General features: G+C 42.5%; 1 protein-coding gene across 3 annotated transcripts in view; it reads right to left on the bottom strand.

Moving 5' to 3' along the window:
• Nucleotides 1–20,636, bottom strand: part of cdk19 (cyclin-dependent kinase 19) — an 89,055-nt gene that overhangs the window by 49,155 nt on the left and 19,264 nt on the right. Inside the window, exons 1-2 of one of the 3 annotated variants that reach the window (XM_037981613.1) lie at nucleotides 5,337–9,004; nucleotides 5,110–5,261 (exon numbers count right to left, since the gene is read on the bottom strand). The exons of the other annotated variants lie outside the window; for them this stretch is intronic. The gene's annotated coding sequence lies outside the window, so the exon portion shown is untranslated. Of the gene's footprint in view, nucleotides 1–5,109; nucleotides 5,262–5,336; nucleotides 9,005–20,636 lie in introns of those variants that run through there. 3 annotated transcript variants of the gene reach the window in all.

Genomic DNA, 20,636 nt, shown 5'->3' on the forward strand with positions numbered 1-20,636 from the left:
CCTAGCATGTCAGTGGCCGAACCTAGCGTGTCAGCAGCCGAACCTAGCGTGCCAGCAGCTAAGTCCAGTGGGTCCGGAACTAAGTTTTGGGGTGTCCGTCGGTGGCCTCGCCGGTCTCCAGGCAGTGCCCTCTGGGGCGCCCGTCGGTGGTCCGGTCGGCCTCCAGGTGGTGCCTTCCGGCATCTCAAGTAATTTTTTATCCAGTCAGAGTAAAAAGCATCACAACACACTGGACTGATTGTAGGCCATTTTAGCAACAGTTATCATCAGAAGTACCTGAGACTTGTTGATAAGTTTTTCATTCCTCCTGTGACACATTCTGAAAACAGCTTCACATAATGAAACTGGAATGTCTACAAGAATGTTGAAGGCAGTCAGAAAAATGTAAAAGGGAAACACAGAAATAATTTCAACTGAGGGAATGAAAGAAGAGAAAAGCAAAAAGGAAATGAAGAAATAGACATACAAAAAAAGACCAAAATACATTGTAAAATTAAAATAAAACAGAAATAACTAGATTAGAGAAACAACCAAAAAGGAAACGCAAAGAAAAAGTAATAAAATAAAAAGATTTCAGAAAAAATGTTGAGGGGGCTAATGCAGCTGTTGCTCAAAATTCATATATCACTTTGTAATGATATAAGCAAAGGAAAAATACCCACATTTTGTTGTATGAACTGTAGAAGAAGTGCAGAGAGGACCAAGATGGAAAGAAATGTTAAAGCTGCTGCCAGTGGCTTATTATGATCACCATGGTAACCACACACCTGTGTCTGTCACTACCTGACTGCCAGGTTATTGAGAGGCAGACAGAAACAGACTGAAAAATAAGCTTTAAACTAAAAGTCACTGTGTGAAAACTTTACTTCAAATCTTAAAGAAATTATAGATTGTTCTTTAAAAGAACTGTGTTGAACCAAAATTCATAATTAATGATTGGTTTTCATTCGTTGATCTTTTTACTTTTTTTTCTTATTACGTTTGTCAGTTTCAAGTTATTTCAGTGACCTTTGTGGGGTTTTCTTACTTTGATGAAAGAGTACAACCAAATATAATAAATACATTTCAGGTGTAAATGAACACATTTAAAGCAGAATTTCCAATCTGCACACCTCTGGTGTAACGCCATAGAAAGCCAATAAAACTGAGTCCAGAGAAAATATTCCTGAGGGCCATAATCACATTTTCCATGAGCAGAAAATCTTGTGACTCGCTTTCATGGGCCGCTGGGCAAAAAGCATTTAGTCCATTCTTCAACATGCGGAGGGATGGGGGCATCATGTCGTCATCACATGGAGCTGTTCGCTCTGCGGCAAATCAATGCTCATCATCACAGAGGCTTCAACAGACTGAAGAACACTAAAACTGAGGGCTGCAGTTCAGTCTGCTAGACTCAGCATCAAACATATAAGAACATTTACCTAAACTTTATTGCCAAAAGTATTCACTCACCCATCCAAATCACTAAATTCAAGTGTTCCAATCACCTCCATGGATACAGCTGTAAACAATCAAGAACCTAGGCATGCAGACTGCTTATACAGACATTTATGAAAGAATGTGTCACTCTCAGGAGCTCGGTGAATTCCAGTGTGGTACTGTGATAGACCACCTGTGAAGTAAGTCCAGTCAAGAAATTTCCTCGCTACTAAATATTCCACAGTCAACTGTTGGTGGCGATATAACAATACATATCGTGGGGACAATAGAAAAGTGTCTATTGTGATATTTTGTATCCTATCGTCTCTATCGTTTCTATCATAGTTGTATCAATGATTCATGTAAATATTTCATAACGTAGGCTATGACGAATGTATTAGTGTTGTCACTTCGCTTAAATTCAGTTTATATAAGTGATAAATAAGAATTAAAAATAACTATTTTGCAAAGAATCTCCGATTTGCGACGTGACGCTGCTTTACGTTATTTGACTCATGAGCGCTGAAAGATGGAGATAGAGGGTGTATCAAACACAGGTTTGCAACAACTGGAAACAGCTACGCAGGCAGCCAAAGAAGATCTTTTACCAAAATGAAGGGGTACGTCTGTGATTTGGTTGCATTTTGGATTCAAGAAACCCGACACAGAGCAGAAAACTGTTATTTGCAAGCTCTGCTACAAGACTATTTCCTCATCCGACGCCAACACAACAAACCTCTTCTATTATTTAAAGAAGAACCACGAAAAAGAATACACGACAGTCCAAAAAGTGCGAGGTCAAGCATGTCATAAAAGACCCGGGGAAAGTCATGAAAAGAAAAACCCTAGCCAGGAAAAGATAACGGAGTCTTTAGAAAACTTCCCAGCGCCATAAACAAACCACAGCTGCCATCTCGCATTACATATGTAAAGGCATGACCCCCGTGTATACAGTTGAGAAGGACAGCTTTCGAGACCTTGTCAAAGTCCTTGACCTGAGGTACATTATGCCCAGTCGCAAGCACTTCAGTGAAGTCAAGTTGCCTCGCCAAATATGACGCACGCCGGACCAAAGTAGAAAAGGAGGTTTGCAGTGTGGTGCATTATGCCCTGACAACTGACCTGTGGACGAGCAGAGTTTGTTTGTGTTTTGTGCAAAAACTTGAAATGACAGTGCACTTTAAAAAATTTTAGAAATTGAGTTTATTTTGATAACTCAGTTTAAATGTCTGTATAATTTTGAAAAAAAATGTGGAGGCTACTGTAGCTTTACCTCAACTTCATCTGTTGTCATTTGAGACATATATTGCTGCACTAAAATGCAACAGTTGTCATTTGTGAAAGTTCAGGTAAACTTTGAAATAGTTTGAAAAATGTAATCAATGAGATTATTTTTTTATATTTTTCAGAGAATAACTGAAAACGTACTTAATTGTGGTATATCGTGATATAAAATAGTCCATATTGTGATATATGATTATTTTCCATATTGCCCAGCACTAGTTGGTGGTATTATAACAATGTGGAAGTGATTGGGAATGACCGCAACTCAGCCATGAAGTAGTAGGCCATGTAAAATCACAGAGTGGGCTCATTGGATGCTGAGACGCGTACTGCACAGAGATCACCAATGTTCTGCAGAGTCAACAGCTACAGACCTCCAAACTTCATGTGGCCTCCAGATTAGCTCAAGAACAGAGCAGAAAGCTTCATGGAATGGGTTTCCATGGCCGAGCAGCTGCAGCCAAGCCTTCCATCAACAAGTGCAAAGCGTCAGATACAGTGGGGTAAAGCACACCGCTACTGGACTCTAGAGCAGTGGAGACGTGTTCTCTGGAGTGAGGAATCACATTTCTCTGTCTGGAGAACGGTACTTTTCTGACTGCAATGTGCCAAGTGTAAAGTTTGGTGGAGGGGGGGTTATGGTATGGGGTTGTTTTTCAGGAGTTGGGCCGCTTAGTTCCAGTGAAAGGAACTCTTAATGCTTCAGCACTGAAGTTCATATACGTTTCTATTTTGGGCAATATAGTATATATTCAACTTCACACAGCAGGTAAACAAATACAGCAGACCAGAATGTGTCCAACCAATGAAAAGGAGATACACAGTTTGAAAAGAAGAATCATCTAGCCGTAGTTTGAATCAGATGGGTCGTGTTTTTGTAGATGTGGAAAAAAGAAGAGAATAACACAAATACAATGCAATTCAAGAAGTGAAAATGGGCTCAAAATATTTGCAGCTCCAACAAAATATGTGCAGGTCTGTCCTGTCAACGTCTCAGAAAGCTGTTTAGCCCCCTTGATGTGTTTTCAAGTCTCTATACATCACTACATCACAGCATTTTGTACCTGAGATAAAAAGAATACGGAACATCTAACAATTAAAGGCCTAGCATTTCTTAAAGGAATGAATATCACCTGCTGCATTTCAGGCCAGAGTGTTCAACTAAGATCATCTGATGATGAGAAGTTATAGCCATTTTGGTCAAACCTTGCAATAAACATTATAAGTTATATCATGCAATATTCACTCAGAGTATGTGTTGTAATGTGTGACACTCAATTATCACTCCACCAAATTTTAGCTCAATATCTGTACAACTGACTGAGTTAAATACATGTTTGTGTTGACTAATGTCGTTTAACACCCCATTGTTAGTTTCTGAGAGTTTCATTGAAGTCGTCAAGAGGTTAATGAAATATTTTGGTAGACATATGCACACATATGTGCAAAAATATAATCATCCCCCTTTACCTTCATCAGTAGGTGATAAAGATCTCTTTCACATTAACACGTCACTTTGGTAAAGAACATAGCTGTAGTAAAAAATGTAATTTCTGCTATAAAGAATTTTAAAAATCTAAAAGATAACTGTGTATCAAAATTGAAACAATTACTGTTATTAATATTACTAATATTGCTATATAATTTTTGCCATAATATAATATAATATAATATAATATAATATAATATAATATAATATAATATAATATAATATAATATAATAATTTTAGCAGTATGTGATATTATATAATAAGCAGTGATAAAATCAGTTGCATTTGTTTTAATCATGCAATAAGATTATATTACACCTTTTTATTTTGGTTTTATTTGGTCATATTACCATGATAGCGTGAAACTGTGGTATCATTGCTCAAGGTTATCACACTGTCAGAAGCTGATACTGGTCTCTGCAGTGAAACAGAAACTCCTTTAAAGACGTAAACAACTGAACTGGCTGCACCAAACAGGATCTGCATCACACTGACATGAAAAATGCACAAGAACAAGCTGTCCTGCATCCCGCTGCTTCTGTAGACGGAGTAATGACTCTTCTCATGCAGCTGGCACACAACATATCGATAAATGCACTGCACACAGTTCTGGTTCCAGATAAACGATTCAGCTGTATCTGTGGAGGGAAAGAAAAACGTCCTCTTCCTCCGGAGTAAACACACCTCTGGCTAACTGAGCCACTGATGAAGCAGCAGCAGCCATTTGCTGTTATATATAGGTATAAATACTTTCTTACTACGCTGCAGCAGCAAGTAGAATCATGCAGGACTGTGACAAAATTTAATTTCATAGTAAATTCCTTAAAGGAATGCATATCGCCCACTGCTTTTTATGCCAGAGTTTCAGAGTAAGATCATCTTATGTTAAGAAATTGTGGTGATCTGTGGGTCTTACTTCCTGGTTCCCGGTTCCAGTCTTTCTGTGGCTGGCCAGCCTTCACCCTCAGCTGCAGACAATTTGGCTCATCAAGGAGGCTGGATACTTAAGGTCGTCACGGGGAGCAGATCAGCGCTGGAGCATTATTTGCCCTAGGGTAAAACCTCAGCCTGACGCGAGCCAGAATCAAGTTCAGTCAAGAAATACTAATGTTATTGTATTCTTGCATATTTTCCTAGAGTTACCTGTTTTTTCTTCTGGAGATCCATCTGACCTGCAGACCCCGACCATTGTGTGAAGAATCCCTGAGCCTCTTACCTGTGCCAGTCTGCCTCCTGCGAAGCTCCACCAACCTCTGGAACCAAGCACCACGGAACCCGATCCAGGACAAATCCTGCTCACTGTAAATAAAGTCACTAACCTTTACTTGCGCCTCCTGAGTCTGTCTGTCTCCGAGCTGCTCTACTTTGACTGTTAATAAATCCTGACAGAATGCTCCAGCCAACTGAAGAGTCAAAGAGCAGTTCCGGTGGCAGACAGACCACAGACACTCTTGTTCAGCATGAACATAGGCTAGACCAATTCGAGTCTTTAATCCAACATCTATTTCAAGTCCAACAAGATACCTGTGCCACTTTAAACCAGGTTTCTCACAGAATTGTTGCTGTGGATAATAAACTGGGGATTCAATTACCCACGCTTGACTCTCAACTTTTTGTCCAGGAGTTCCGTCGAGTTTTTGATCATCCCCTGCAACAGGAGGAAGGCGCTAAGCGCCTGCTCTCTCTCCGCCAAGGCCGTAAGACCGTGGCCGAGCACTCCGTGGACTTCCGCATTACCACAGAAGAGGCTGGATGGGATGAGTTGACGCTTAGAGGTATTTTTACAAACTCTCTATCTGAGCAGATAAAGGATCAGTTGGCGTCCCGTGATGAGCCGAGAAGCCTGGATGAACTAATTTCTCTAGCGATCTGCATAGACAACAGACAAAGAGAGCGGCGGAGGGAACGGGACTCCATCTCCCATAATTCCAAGCTCTCTGTTTTTCCTCTCACATCGGATGTCTCCTCCAATCCACCTCCTCCTTCGGCAGAACCGGAACCCATGCAGGTCGGACGAACTCGCCTTATGCCAGGGAGAGACAGAGACGTTTTCTAGCTAGGGAGTGCATATATTGTGGTAATAAGGGACACTTCGTCGCAAAATGTCCATTACGGGGAAACGGGACTGCCCGTCAATAAGTCGGGGAAGATTGTCGGGCCCGTGTAACCTTTCCCCTGCCTCCTTGCTGTCCCTACCAGCCACCATAATTTCTAGACAAGTTTATCTACCCATCGCTGCTCTGGTGGATTCTGGTGCCGAGCTTAACCTCATCTCACGCAACCTAGTGGACCAACTAGGCATCACCACAACACTTTTGTACTCCGCTCGCTCTGTTGCCGGTCTGACTGGAGAGACTTTATCTCAGATTAGACACAAGGTATCCAACCTTCAGGTGCTGGTTTTGGGAAATCACCACGAGAAGGGTGAGTTTTATGTTTTTGATTCCTCCTCGCCGCAACTTATTTTTGGTTTCCCGTGGCTACAAATACATAACCCAGTGTTTAATTGGTCTGAGAGGCGGATAGAGTCGTGGAGTAGTTATTGTCTTAAACACTGTCTAAGATCTGCCAGCGTTCCTTCTGGTAGGGCTGCCGTTCCTCAAATTGAAAAGATAGATCTCTCTGGGGTGCCACAAATTTACCACGATCTGGCCCCGGCGTTTAGCAAACAGAAGGCCCTTTCTCTTCCGCCCCATAGGCCGTATGATTGCGCCATCGAGCTCGTACCTGGCGCTCCACTCCCCTCCAGTCGGCTTTATCAGATCTCAGGACCTGAGAGGGAAGCCATGAGAAATTATATTGACAAATCTCTAGCTTCGGGTATCATCCGGCCGTCCACATCTCCCCTGGGAGCAGGATTCTTTGTTGTTAAAAAGAAAGACAAGTCCCTCCGTCCATGCATTGATTTTCGCGGCCTCAATCAAATCACTATAAAAAATAAATACCCCCTACCGCTTATCGACTCTATTCATGAGATACTTCATTCCGCCACCATTTTTTCCAAACTAGATCTCCGCAACGCGTATCATGTGGTGAGGATTAAGGAGGGAGATGAATGGAAAACAGCGTATAAGACTCTGCTGGGCCATTTCGAGTACCTTGTGATGCCTTTTGGGCTCACGAATGCCCCTGCCGTTTTTCAGGCGTTAATAAATGACGTTCTAAGGGACTTCTTGAATGATTTCGTTTTTGTTTACCTAGATGACATTTTGATTTTTTCTCACGATCTGGATTTACACAAGACTCATGTCAGAGCAGTGCTGCAAAGGTTATACGAGAACCAGTTGTTTGTCAAAGCCGAGAAGTGTCAGTTTCATGTCTCTACCGTGTCTTTTTTGGGGTTTATTTTTGAGAAGGGCCGGTTCCGCACTGACCTGGAGAAGGTCCGTGCAGTCGCAGAGTGGCCTACCCCTTCCGACCGTAGGGAGCTCCAACGATTTCTTGGCTTCGCCAATTTCTACAGGCGGTTTATTAAAGACTACAGTCGAGTCGCCTCCCCTTAGACCCAGCTCACTTCCACTCTCCGCACCTTTTCTTGGACCCCTGAGGCAGACTTGGCATTTGGTAAGCTCAAGGCTCTATTTTCATCCGCCCCCATTCTCTGTGAACGCGTCTGATTCAGGAGTTGGAGCGGTGCTTTCTCAGCGTTCCTCCCTGGACAACAAGATCCATTCCTGTGCCTTCTTTTCTCGACGGTTGTCCCCGTCGGAGCAGAATTACGACGTGGGAGATTGTGAACTACTGGCCATAAAACTTGCCTTGGAAGAGTGGCGACATTGGCTGGAGGGCACAGAGGTTCCATTCGTCATCTGGACCGACCATAAAAACCTCACCTACCTACAAAATGCAAGGAGACTCAACCCCAGACAAGCTAGGTGGTCACTGTTTTTTGCTCGGTTTAACTTCGTAATCACTTACAGACCCGGTTCCAGAAATGTAAAACCTCACGCCCTCTCCAGGCAATTCTCCTCCTCTGAGACTTCCAAGATGGACATCAGGGTCCTTCCTTCCACCTGTTTCCTGGGCACCCTTACCTGGGAGATTGAAAACACCATCTCGCTAGCACAACAGTCAGTGCCAGACCCCGATACCGGTCCACCTGGTAAAAGATTTGTTCCTAAAGCAATTATTGGAAAAGTTCTGGATTGGATACATAACCATAGGTTCACCGTCATCCTGGCATTTCACGAATGTTGTCAATTACAAGGAGACATTTCTGGTGGCCTACCATGACTTCGGACATAAAGGACTTTGTCACCGCCTGCCCTGTCTGTGCCAGAAATAAGGCTCATCACCAGCCCCCAGCCGGCTCTCTGTAACCTTTACCCACTCCAGCATGACCATGGTCCCACATCTCACTAGACTTCATCACAGGATTACCCCCCTCAGAAGGTAACTCTGCCATATTGAACATTATAGACCGGTTTTCTAAAGCAGTCCATCTCGTTCCCCTGGTAAAGTTACCCACCGCTTTCGAAACCACTCAGTTTCTAGTCACCCATTTTTTCCGTCTCCATGGCATCCCCCTCGACATAGTCTCCGACCGTGGCCCTCAGTTCATCTCCCAGGTTTGGAAGGCGTTTTGCAACGCTCTGGGAGCCCAGGTTAGTCTTACTTTGGGTTATTACCCTAAGTCCAATGGTCAGACTGAGAGGTGTAACCAGGAGCTAGAATCTGCCCTCCGTTGTGTCATCAACAATAACCCTTCATTTTGGTGCAAACACTTACCCTGGGTTGAATATGCCCATAATTGTCACACATCCTCCGCTACGGGGTTCTCACCTTTTGAGGCCTCGCTGGGATATAATCCACCTCTTTTCCCAAGCCAGGAGACTGAAATTTTAGTACTCTCGGTCAAAGGCCCACCTCCGCCGCTGTCGTCGAGTCTGGAGGCAAACCAGAACAGCTCTCCTTAGAACGGCTCAGCAAAATAAGAGATTTTCAGATCGCCGTCGTGCTACAGCCCCCAACTACAAAGTGGATCAAAGGGTATGGTTATCTACACGAGACTTAAACATCAAAGGCACACCTAGAAAGTTGGCACCCAGATTCATTGGACCGTTTCAGTCAACTGTTTTGGTCAAACCCTGTAAATGACATTACATGCAATCTCATGCGATATCACAAGAGAAGATCATTTTAACTGTGGGCGTGAGTGCATAAGTTTCCTAACATCCAATGAGTCGCCTTGTGCTAAAAAGTGCTATATAAATAAATGTACCTACCTACCTACATGCACAAAGGCGAACAAAAGCAAAGCAACATAATTTAGTCATATGAGTCTGTGCTCATGCTTAGAATTGGGCATCGAGTCTCAAGAATCGATTGGAACCTGGACTAACATTCCGATTTTCCTGGAATCATTCAAATTTTTTTTATTTCGGTTCCTAGATTTGATACCCGGAAAAAGAAGCCACAGAACAACAACGAAGAATAATAATTCACACCATATTTTTTTCTGAAAATCATTGTCATATCTGATCTCACCCCCAACCCCACCGAACAATAAAACACACACCCCTCTCCATTCTGACTGAGGCCCAAAATTATTTGTCAAGCGCCAAAGAATCTACAGGAAGAAGGAAAAAGAGGCACAAAAGTTTTGATGAAGTTCAGCGGTGACAAAAAAAATAATAAAAATCAGCAAGCGGGGGAATGAGTAATGACATTTGTGATATTTAGCATCTTTGGATGTTATAGTTGGGGTGTAGTGTGTCTAGCGTTAAGTTTAGTCATTTTTAGTGTGTTTGAGTCAAACCAATGAGGTGATTTTTGAACGGGGAGCTTCAGCTTCTGCTTGAGGTGGAGGACCCAGAAATGATGGAGCCTTATTAAACAGAAGGAGTAGCTCAAAGGCAGAGATAGGGGAAAAAAAAGAGTCCAGTGGGCTCCGTGCAACACTTGCAATATAATTCTACTGTGCAAAGGAGGGTGCTCAACCAGCACGATTAAACTCCTCTGGGTTCATGGTGTAACAGAGTGCACGTGCGCTGTGACGGGCTGTGCTAGGCTGTGCCAGCCTAGCACCGCACTGCAGTTAGAATCAGATAAGTAAAACAATAAAATATGTCTTATACCAACATTGAGGCAGATAGCAAGTTATACTCCAGGTTAAACCGTGGATGAACTCAAATGCAAATACCCAACTAATGTTAACTGGGCTGTTGACCAGACTCCACGATTTTCTGCTCTGTTCAACATAGCATAGCAAAATTTACAGCATATATTGTCTCTTAATAGAATCAGAATCAAGAATCGTTGGGAAGCGGAATCAGAACAAGGAATCGTTTAAATTCAAACAATGCCCAACCCTACTCATGCTGTATCTGTGCGGCTGATGTCAAAAGAAAACAGGGAACATTTATGCGGGCAGGACATTCAGTCAAACAAAATCCATTATGAACCAACATGCATGTTGTGGGAATAACGACACTCATAAACAATTCAAACCTACAGCAAAATTACAACTGGAAAAAACAGGTATGACACAGCAGCAGGTGACTGAGGTGACTTCTAATGATCAAAAACTGAACCGCATTCTTTAAGAAAATCTCTACTCTATTTCATCAAGACATATTTCCGATCAGTGAGGCAGTCCAAAAAAAAGGATCTAGAAGTGTTTTGTGCATTCAGATAAACTGAATCACACATATCTAAAATGTGTTTTAAATTACTTCACTTGTAGTCAAATTACAACTTTACAAGGTTAGGTATCAAAGGGATAGAAGGGATTGAAGTAGTGTTCTGTCAAATAGTTATCAATTAAGCTTATCAGCCGCGACTACAGCAGGTAATGTTGGATCACTTTATAGACTCAGGTTAATCTGAGTCACTCACTAAAGTGATCCGGTTCACTTGAGTCATTAACATTACACAAACAACACAAAGTTACACGAACACACAAAGTGACACGAACATTTGTGTAACTTCACAAATCTATGTTTGCTGAGCATAGACTATGTGTATGACAATGGTGCTGAGGATGAAAATATATCAGACCTCTGGGAGTTGGGTAAAAGTCTAGAAGTGCTAAAATAGTCATATCCAAAAAGACATGCAACTGAAAAATGAAAAAAAAAACGGAGTACTTTCGTTCTTGTATATGTTCTACCTGGAGTCTCTCCATTCAAAAGCTCCACCCTAAAACACTCAACATGCACAGGACAAATCACATCAGACAGCAAGTGAGCAGAGGATTGACCCAGGTCACCCAAGCATTATCTAAACACAGACTCTTTGTCGCAGGGCTTTAAAGGTTGTGAAACCTCAGTGGGATAAGTTATGCAAGTTGTTGCACATGTCAAGCAGACTGAGGTCTGAAGTGGATCTTTTACTGCCTGGGTGCACAAAAAAGGTCTGTAGTGTAACAAGTAGGAAATAATAAAGAACACTCTAAAGCCCTGAAACCATGCTGAGGCACCAGGGATCATTGACACTGTATTCCAAGTTAAATAAGATTTCTTAAATAAAAAAAAAATCAAATGCTATATTTAATGTCTTGCTGTACTGTAAATCTGAAAAGTGTGGCATGCATTTGTATTCAGCCCCCCATCTTTCGCTACATTTCCAGCTAGAAGTCTTTTGGGATTCGTCTCTAGAGACTGGAATTTGTACCCATTCTTTTTGTAAAACAGCTGCAGCTCAGTCAGATTGGATAAAGAGCATCTGAGAGTGTTTTAGAATTTTGCATTAGGGCCAAAAAGTTTAGTTTTGATCTGATCTGAGCGGAGAAGCTTCTTCCACAAGATGTTTGCTGTGTTCCTACATGGCTGCAAACATGTGGGAAACAGAACTTCTTATGGTTTTCTTTCATCAGTAGTTTTCTTCTTGCCACTCCTTCATAAAGGTCATATTAGAGGAGTTTGGGACTAATAGTTGTCCTGTGGACAGATTGTCCCACCTGAGCTATGGATCTCTGCAGGGCCTCTTGCCAGCTCTCTCTGCCCGGCCTGTCAGTTTAGGTGGATGGCCATGTTTGGGAAAGCATCTGTGTTGTACTCTTTCTGTTTACAGATGATTAATAGAACAGAGCTTTACAGCCTAACTCTGCTTTCAACTTCTTACCAACTTTATCCCTGACCTGTCTGGTGTGTTCCTTGGTCTTCATGATGCTGCTTGATCACTAATGTTCTGTAACAAACCTCTGAGGCTCACAGAACAGATGGATTTACACACAGGGAACGCGCCGGAACAGGGGGGACCAGGGGGCCATTGCAAGTTGCCAGATCTGCATAACAGTCAGAGGAGGATTTAAGCACATGTGCCATCTCTAAGTCGGGCTGGGATCATAAGCCTGCCTGACACCTGCAAAAAACGTTTTGGCTCTGATCCAGTTCGGGTTTGGACCAAATCAGCCTAAAAATGAAATAAGAATATTTATGAGTAAATAAGTATATTTATAGCACCCATGAGCCACCTTATGTATTATTATTAATATTCCATGGTTTCTTTTGTTAGTTCAGTCGCCTGTTTTATCATAGTTCTGTTTATTTTCAGTATTCTAGTTTTGCTTCATTATTCCCTGTGTGTTCTTAGTGTTAGGTGTAGTCTTCTTCTTTGTATTTCTCGTTTGTTTTCCCCTTGCTCGTGTTTCCTGTTTCCTTGTGTGCTCTTCCTCATCTCCTGTGTCCTCTCTCCCCTCACCTGGGTCTTGTCAGTAATCAGCCCTGGTCCTTTGTCTCCCCCTTGTATTTAAGCAGTCCTTTTCCTTCCCTCTGTGCTGTTTCGTCTGTTTTGTTACCCTGTTTATAGATAGACTTTGTTGTATCATTAAGTCCATTTTTGAGTTCCTTGTATTTTGTTATTTCATCTTTGGATTAAATCAATCACCACCTTGCCATCCTGCATTTCGGTCCTTCTCCCACGCCTATCACGGCAGCTGGAATTTGCTGCGATGGCAGGTCGAAATGGAGAAAATTTCGCCAGAGGAAGAGAAGAAGAGAATTACCTTCTCATCTCTGCAATAACAGAAGAAAAAAAATAACCATGACCTGTGGCAGCAAGTCTGTTTCGGTTTCTGAATGAATGTCACTCAGAAACAGCTGTAATGTAGGCTAATCTCAGACATCCAGGGCTGGGGTGACGTCAGTGAAGCCGTGCTTGTTAATCACCCGATGATTTGTAGGAAATCTGATAATGAAATAGGCAAGCAGTTTTGTCAATCCCCTCGTTTTTACTCTCAAAATAAAGTTTGTTGTTAACTACATTACTTAAATCGTTTGCTTTCCCCACCATCTCCAGTGCAAAAGAACTGAGCACAAGGTTGCTTCTGGCCTGCTGTTCCAAACTGGCTCCCGTGCCACTGCCAGTGGATATTATTTACTTGTGTTAACTTTTTTTGTGGTTATTTATAAAGCAGTTGGTTTAACTAGTGATCATCATTCCTAATAAATGATTTAAATTTAAAAAATCACAGGTGAAAACTTTTTATTAAATAATTGTTAATTGTTGCTTGATGATGATTCAATACAGGTAAAAACTTGATGCACAATTAAACTGTTAAATTAAAAATAGTCTATTTTAGTATAAAAATCTTTGCTTAGTTAATTAATTCAAATTTTATCTTAGTTGTAAACTTGCAAGGTGAATTATTGATGCAGTGGTCAAAATGACCCCTTGTTGTTCACAGATGAGAGGGTAACAAACAAAACAGGCGCTATTCATTTTGCTAATAACACGCTTTACTATTGATAAATAGAGAAATATCTTTCTACACATCTCTGTGAAAAAAGAACAGAGGTGGACTCTGTTTACTAACAAGGTGACATCTGAAGGCAGCTGGTTGAACTGGATTTTAGTTCAGGGTATCGGAGTAAAGAAGGCTGAGTACAAATGCATGCCACACTTTCAGATTTTTATTTGTGAAAATGTTGAAAACCATAAATAATTTTCCTTCCACTTCAGTTATGTGCTACTTTGTCTTATTCAAGTCTGGAAAAATTTAAAGGGGCTGTATATGTCCACACTCCCATGCCTTAGATATGATGAACAACAAAAAAATCTCTCTGATTCTGATATAGCACCTTTTTAACCTCATTCAAATTCTGCAAAGCACTTTACAATGTTTTTCATTCACCTATTCACTCACACACACACACTCTACAAACAGCACTTTTATGTTCTCGCTCATATCAGGGGTACGGTGTACGTCGTTTTGTCCAAGATACCTAAGCACCCTGCAGGGTCTTCAACCCTCGATCCTCCGGTTAAAAGATGACCTCCCTATCACTAGGCCAAAGCCACAACTAGACAAACCAATGCTGAAAAATCCAACAAAAAGCAGACTTTCTATTGTAAAAAAAGCACAAAAGATAAGAAAGATGTGCTAAAACTGGCTGGCACATTGAACAGATATTTTAAGATCTTTCTTAAAACATTCATCCATTTTTGATGTGACAATGTTGATGTTGCCACTGTATTTCAAGTTTTTAAGTCAATGCTTGTAATGTTAATGTTTGTCTACTGGGCTGTCATTTCCAAAAGTGCATTTTGAAATAAAGATAAAAAGCAAAGGCATCATGTTTGCTCTGACTGAGCCCTATGTAATCAAAAAAGAAAAAGGTCCAGGCTTATTAAGATATGTCTATAAAGCTGAAACATGACAACTGAACTTATGCAGAAAGCATACAAAATAGGATGATATTATCTTTTGTCAGCTTAAACTAATCTGAACAAAATAATCGGCATGGAAGAATCGGCATGCTACAAAACCAAGACCATACTGTAGCCAACCAGGCATTCTCCACTGTTCCCAACTTGACTCCACTACATGTGGCATGCAGTTGCTGAACTAAACTGTTTGCTAAACGAAGCATGGAGGTGGTTTGGGAGCCACAAAGACTCTTTTGTTCAGCGGGGCAAGTCTTGAAAACTGTTAGAGGAAAACCAATTTCTCGTGGCTGCAACGTCAGGGAGACAAGGGAGGTGATGTTTGATCTGCTGAGAAAAACTCAATCCTGGGTGTGTTACACATCTACAGACATTCAACATACTTGAAACTACATGTCTGCATATAGTTTTGAAGGTTTTCTAAGTCACTTTCTATCTGTATTCATTGATAAACGGAGAGAGAGAGAGACAAAAAAAAGGTGGCTCAGATATAAACAAGATTTACAAGAAGAGATCTGTTTCTGGGCTCATTTTCAAACTTTATACATGACTGGAACATTACCTGTTGCACTGTAGCTACTCACCACATTAATTATGAGTGTTTTCACCAGCATGAAGCATTAAACGAAGCTAAAATATTGCCACAAGGTATCCACAACTTTTAGTCATGTTGTGTGAAGCACAGAGATGTTGCTACAAGCTGGCAGACAGTTATTTAATGGCCATCCACTAAAGCTTTTTCCTCTCATTGAAAAAGAAAAAATCAGAAAATGTTTCCGTAGTCAAAAACAGATGGTCAAGGCTTGCCTACCAGAGGAGCGACACCCATCACTCTTTCTAACTGTTAGGTTCTGGGTGGAGGTTGGGGTTAGTTTTCTCCTTTAGAGAGAGTCCTGGAGACGGCTGCATGGGGGACGGACCTGTTACGTCATCTACACACCGGTTGGCAATTACGCCCTTACCTGCAGCTTAAGAGAAGCGGTTTGCCAACACCTCGACACCAGATTGTTGACTAGTGATGACTTTACCCGAGCATTCGGATCTGGACATCCACCCCCCTCGCCCCTCGTAACGCTGGTGAAAGTTACCCGCCAGACGCCCGAGTCCCCTCTGCAAGCTGACCGTTGAATCCATCTTCAACCCTCTCTCAAGTTGGCAAACCGCCCGCTCAGACGCTCTTCAAGCCCTGGCCGACCTGTCCGTCCTCCCACACCGCCACACCGGCTCAAGTCAAGCTGCTGCAGTTGCCAACTGTCCGAAGAAGTTAAACTACCGTGCCCATCAGTAAAGGTGAGGAACCTGATGGGTCAGAATGCTGAAAATAACATTTCTCACCTGACACTTCCTGCAGAATTATGTTTGGAGAATGATCAAATCCCGCTGTATGTTATGATAGACTCAGGTTGTGAACGTTCTCTAATTGATTCAGAACTGGCTCATCAGTTAGCCCTAGAAACCATCCCGTTATCCACTCCTCTTCGTGTGTCGGCTTTAAATGGAAAGGACTTGCCATCCATAACCCATGTCACTAAACCATTACTCCTTGTAATTGCAGGTAATCACAGAGAACATTTTTCTTTTTTTGTTTTCCCATCTACAAACTCACCTGTTGTTTTGGGTTTTGATTGGTTGACTTTACATAATCCTCATATCTGCTGGTCAGGCAAGAGGATAGAATCATGGTCTAACCACTGTCACTCCGTCTGCCTCTGTTCTGCTGTTCCCCCAGGTCCATCTCCGGCAGCGATTCATGAAGTCGATCCACCGGATTTGTCTGCCGTACCCTCCGAGTATTGTGACCTGGCACAAGTATTTAGTAAAACCAAAGCATGTTCTCTTCCACCTCACTGCCAATATGACTGCTGAATTGATTTGTTGCCAGGAGCTCCATTACCGTCAAGCAGATTATATAACATCTCGCGTCCAGAACGTGAAGCCATGGAGAGGTACATGAAGGATTCACTCACAGCAGGAATCATCCGCCATTCGTCTTCACCTTTAGGAGCAGGGTTTTTCTTTGTAGGAAAGAAAGACGGCACACTAAGACCCTGCATAGATTACCGAGGCTTGAACCAGATAACTGTCAAGAATAAGTATCCTTTACCACTCCTGTCATCAGGCTTTTCAGCCGGTTCATGGCGCCACGGTATTCACTAAACTAGATTTACGCAACGCTTATATTTACTCTGAATTAGAGAGGGTGACGAGTGGAAGACTGCGTTTAAGACTCCAATGGGCCATTTTGAATATTTGGTTATGCCCTTTGGCTTGTCGAACGCTCCAGCATTTTTTCAAGCCTTGGTCAATGATGTGCTGAGAGATTTTTTGAACACCTACATGTTTGTCTATCTCGACGACATCCTCATTTACTCCAAGACCCTGGCTGAACACAAACAACATGTCCACTCAGTTTTGCAACGTCTGCTAGACAATAAGTTGTATGTTAAGGCCGAAAAATGTCAATTTCACAAGCCTTCAGTCTCATTTCTGGGTTTCATCTTAGAGGGCGGACAGGTCAGGCCAACTGAAGACAAGATCAAGGCTGTTTTGGATTGGCCCACTCCAGAAACCCGAAAACAGCTCCAAAGATTCTTGGGTTTTGCTAACTTCTGCCGTCGGTTCATCCGTAACTATAGTCAGACAGCCCAGCCTCTCACTGCACTCACCTCCACTAAGATCCAGTTTCAGTGGTCCCCTGTTGCTGACGCTGCTTTTAGGAAGCTAAAATCTATGTTTTCCAAGGCCCCAGTCCTGATTCAGCCGGCTCCTTCCAAGCAATTTATTGTTGAGGTAGATGCATCCGACACTGGGGTGGGAGAAGTCCTTTCCCAGGTCTCTGAGGTTGACAGCAAGACTCATCCCTGTGCCTTCTTTTCTCGTAGGTTGTCACCTTCTGAGCGCAATTATGATGTGGGGGGTCGAGAGTTGTTGGCCATCAAACTGGCCCTGGAGGAGTGGAGGCATTGGTTAGAAGGAGCTGATCATCCGGTGCTGGTCTGGACGGATCACAGGAACCTTTCTTACCTCCGCTCAGCCAGGAGACTTAATCCTCGCCAGTCCCGTTGGTCTCTTTTCTTCTCCAGGTTCAATCTTTCCATTTCTTTCCGTCCAGGTTCTCGTAATGTCAAACCAGATGCCCTTTCCCGGTTACATTCTCCCGATGACTCGGAGAGGACCCCGGCCCAGATTCTTCCACCCAGCTGTAAGGTGGCCGCCGTGACCTGGGAGATTGAAGACATCATTAAACAGGCCCCAACTGTCTGAACCACCTCCCGAGAACTGCCCTTTGAACAAGATTTACGTTCCGACGCCCGTCCGAGCCCGCTTCATTCAGTGGATCCATTCAGCCAAATTCTCTGGACACCCAGGTACAAGTCGCACCATTGCTTTAATCAATCGCAGGTTTTGGTGGCCTTCCGTGCATAAGGATGTCAAGGAGTTTGTTCAAGCATGCGTTGTCTGCTCTCTTAACAAGTCATCCCATCAACCACCATCTGGTCTACTACAGCCTCTTCCCACTCCTAAACACCCGTGGTCGCACATAGCCATTGATTTCATCACCGGACTTCCACCATCTAAGGGTATGACCACCATTCTCACTATCATTGACCGTTTCTCCAAGTCCTGTCATTTAGTCGCCCTCAAGAAACTGCCCACAGCATTTCAGGTTGCATTGCTGCTGGTTAAACATGTCTTCCGGCTTCATGGGACCCCTATTGAGATCTTATCAGATAGAGGGCCACAATTCATCTCTCAAGTGTGGAGACAATTCTGCACAGCAATTAATGCTAAGGTTTCATTGACGTCAGGATATCACCCCCAGTCAAACGGTCAGGTTGAGCGCCTCAACCAAGAACTCGAGTCTATTTTACGTTGTTACACCTCCACCAACCCAACTGATTGGAGTCAGTTTCTGCCTTGGGTGGAGTACGCCCATAATTGTCATGTTTCTACTGCTACTGGTTTGTCTCCATTTGAAGTTTCCATTGGGTACCAACCTCCTCTTCTCTCCTCTGACGTGTCTCTTATTTCAGTCACGTCTGTCCAACACCACATTCGCCGTTGTAAGAACATCTGGGGGATCGCTAACGACGCCCTCAATAGAACTTCCCTCCGCAATAAACATTTTGCTGACCAAAGAAGGACTCCTGCACCCATCTACAGCTCGGGACAAGAGGTCTGGTTATCCACTAATAACATTCCACTCAAATCCATGTCCAAGAAACTGTCTCCTAGGTTCATCGGTCCTTTTAAGATTGAGTCCATTATCAATCCATCCGCTGTCCGTCTTCGTCTCCCGGCTACTCTCTGCGTCCATCCCACATTCCATGTTCCCCAGTTAAAACCAGTTCAGACCAGCACCTTGTGCCCTCGGTCCGAGACCCCTCCACCCGCCCATGAAATTGATGGCCATCCGGCCTACACTATGCGCCGTATCGTTGCCTCCCGTCGACGTGGACGAGGGTGGCAATACCTGGTGGATTAGGAGGGTTGTGGTCCTGAGGACCACATGTGGGTGCCCGGTTCCTTTATCCTGGACCCCAGTTTCATCTCTGCATACCGTGCTTCCCTTCTGTCCTGTTCATTTCGTTAGGTTCTGGGTGGAGGTTGGGGTTGGTTTTCTCCTCTAGATAGAGTCCTGGAGACGGCCGCATGGGGGACGGACCTGTTACGTCATCTACACACCGGTCGGCAATTATGCCATTACCTGCAGCTTAAGAGAAGCGGTTTGCCAACACCTCGACGCCAGATTGTTGACTAGTCTAACCAGTTTTTCCTGCTCATAATGAACCTGTTAAACTTTCCTTGTTCTCCTGCCTGTGTTCTTGCATGTGGGTTAATCGTATCAACCGACATGACACTAACTCTGTTTTGAAATCTAAACTTTGCAACAAGCTAAATGTGGTGAAATAAATACCCTGCTGCAGGCTCGCTATAACTAAGCAAATAAACGGGCCAACATCAGTGTTAACGTCCACAGATCTAGCTTCTTAATTTATTACTGAAACTTGTCCACTTTTTTTTTTGTTTCGTTTAGAGTTGAGTTTCTCCGTCTTAGGGTGTCGGTTTGACTGTGAGTAATGAAGCAAGCAAAATGAGAATTTCAATACATGGTCTTAACATGTGTCACCACTGTGTGTATGGCAATATATTTCTTGGATCGAATATATAAAAAATAATAATAATTTTAAAAAGAACAGTGTCTTAAAATGGCCTGTTGGCTCTCTGGTGTTTAAGCTGACAATGATTTTAAGTCAGAATTCAGGAGCAACAAGATTTAACAAAAAAAAAAAAAAATCTAACAGCTTTAAAAAAATTATACCAAAAGTATCAAAAACAGTAGTTAGAAATTAAAAAGGGTGGCTAAAATCAACAAAAGATGAACTAAAAGTAACAAAAGGTTAACTAAGTTAGGTAAGTAATGAACTGAAGCCAGAGAACACTGAGGGAAAACAATGGTGAATAACTGGAAAACTAAATAAATGTAGAATACAATCTTAAAACAAACTTATTAACAAACTAGAGAAGTTGCATTTCCTGAGAGAAGTTGCATTTCCTGCGAAAATGCAGTGTGAATGCTTATTTTGCTGAATGATTTTGCTGAAAGCAGCTGAAGATATGCTGAACAGCTGAAGTTTAATGCAGATGCAAAAAGTGGAACAGAAGCTGATTTGTAGAAAATTTGCATAAGGTAGAAGAACAAAAGCTGAAAGAAGCAGAAATTAGTTTAAAAAGCTGAAATTAGTTGAAAGAAGCTGAAAATGAGAAGAACAAAGCCAAAATTAGCTGAAAGAAGCAAAAACAACAAAAAGAAAAAAGCTGAAATGAGCCTGA

This window comes from Kryptolebias marmoratus, linkage group LG19 (assembly GCF_001649575.2).
Source record: "Kryptolebias marmoratus isolate JLee-2015 linkage group LG19, ASM164957v2, whole genome shotgun sequence".
NCBI lineage: Eukaryota > Metazoa > Chordata > Actinopteri > Cyprinodontiformes > Rivulidae > Kryptolebias > Kryptolebias marmoratus.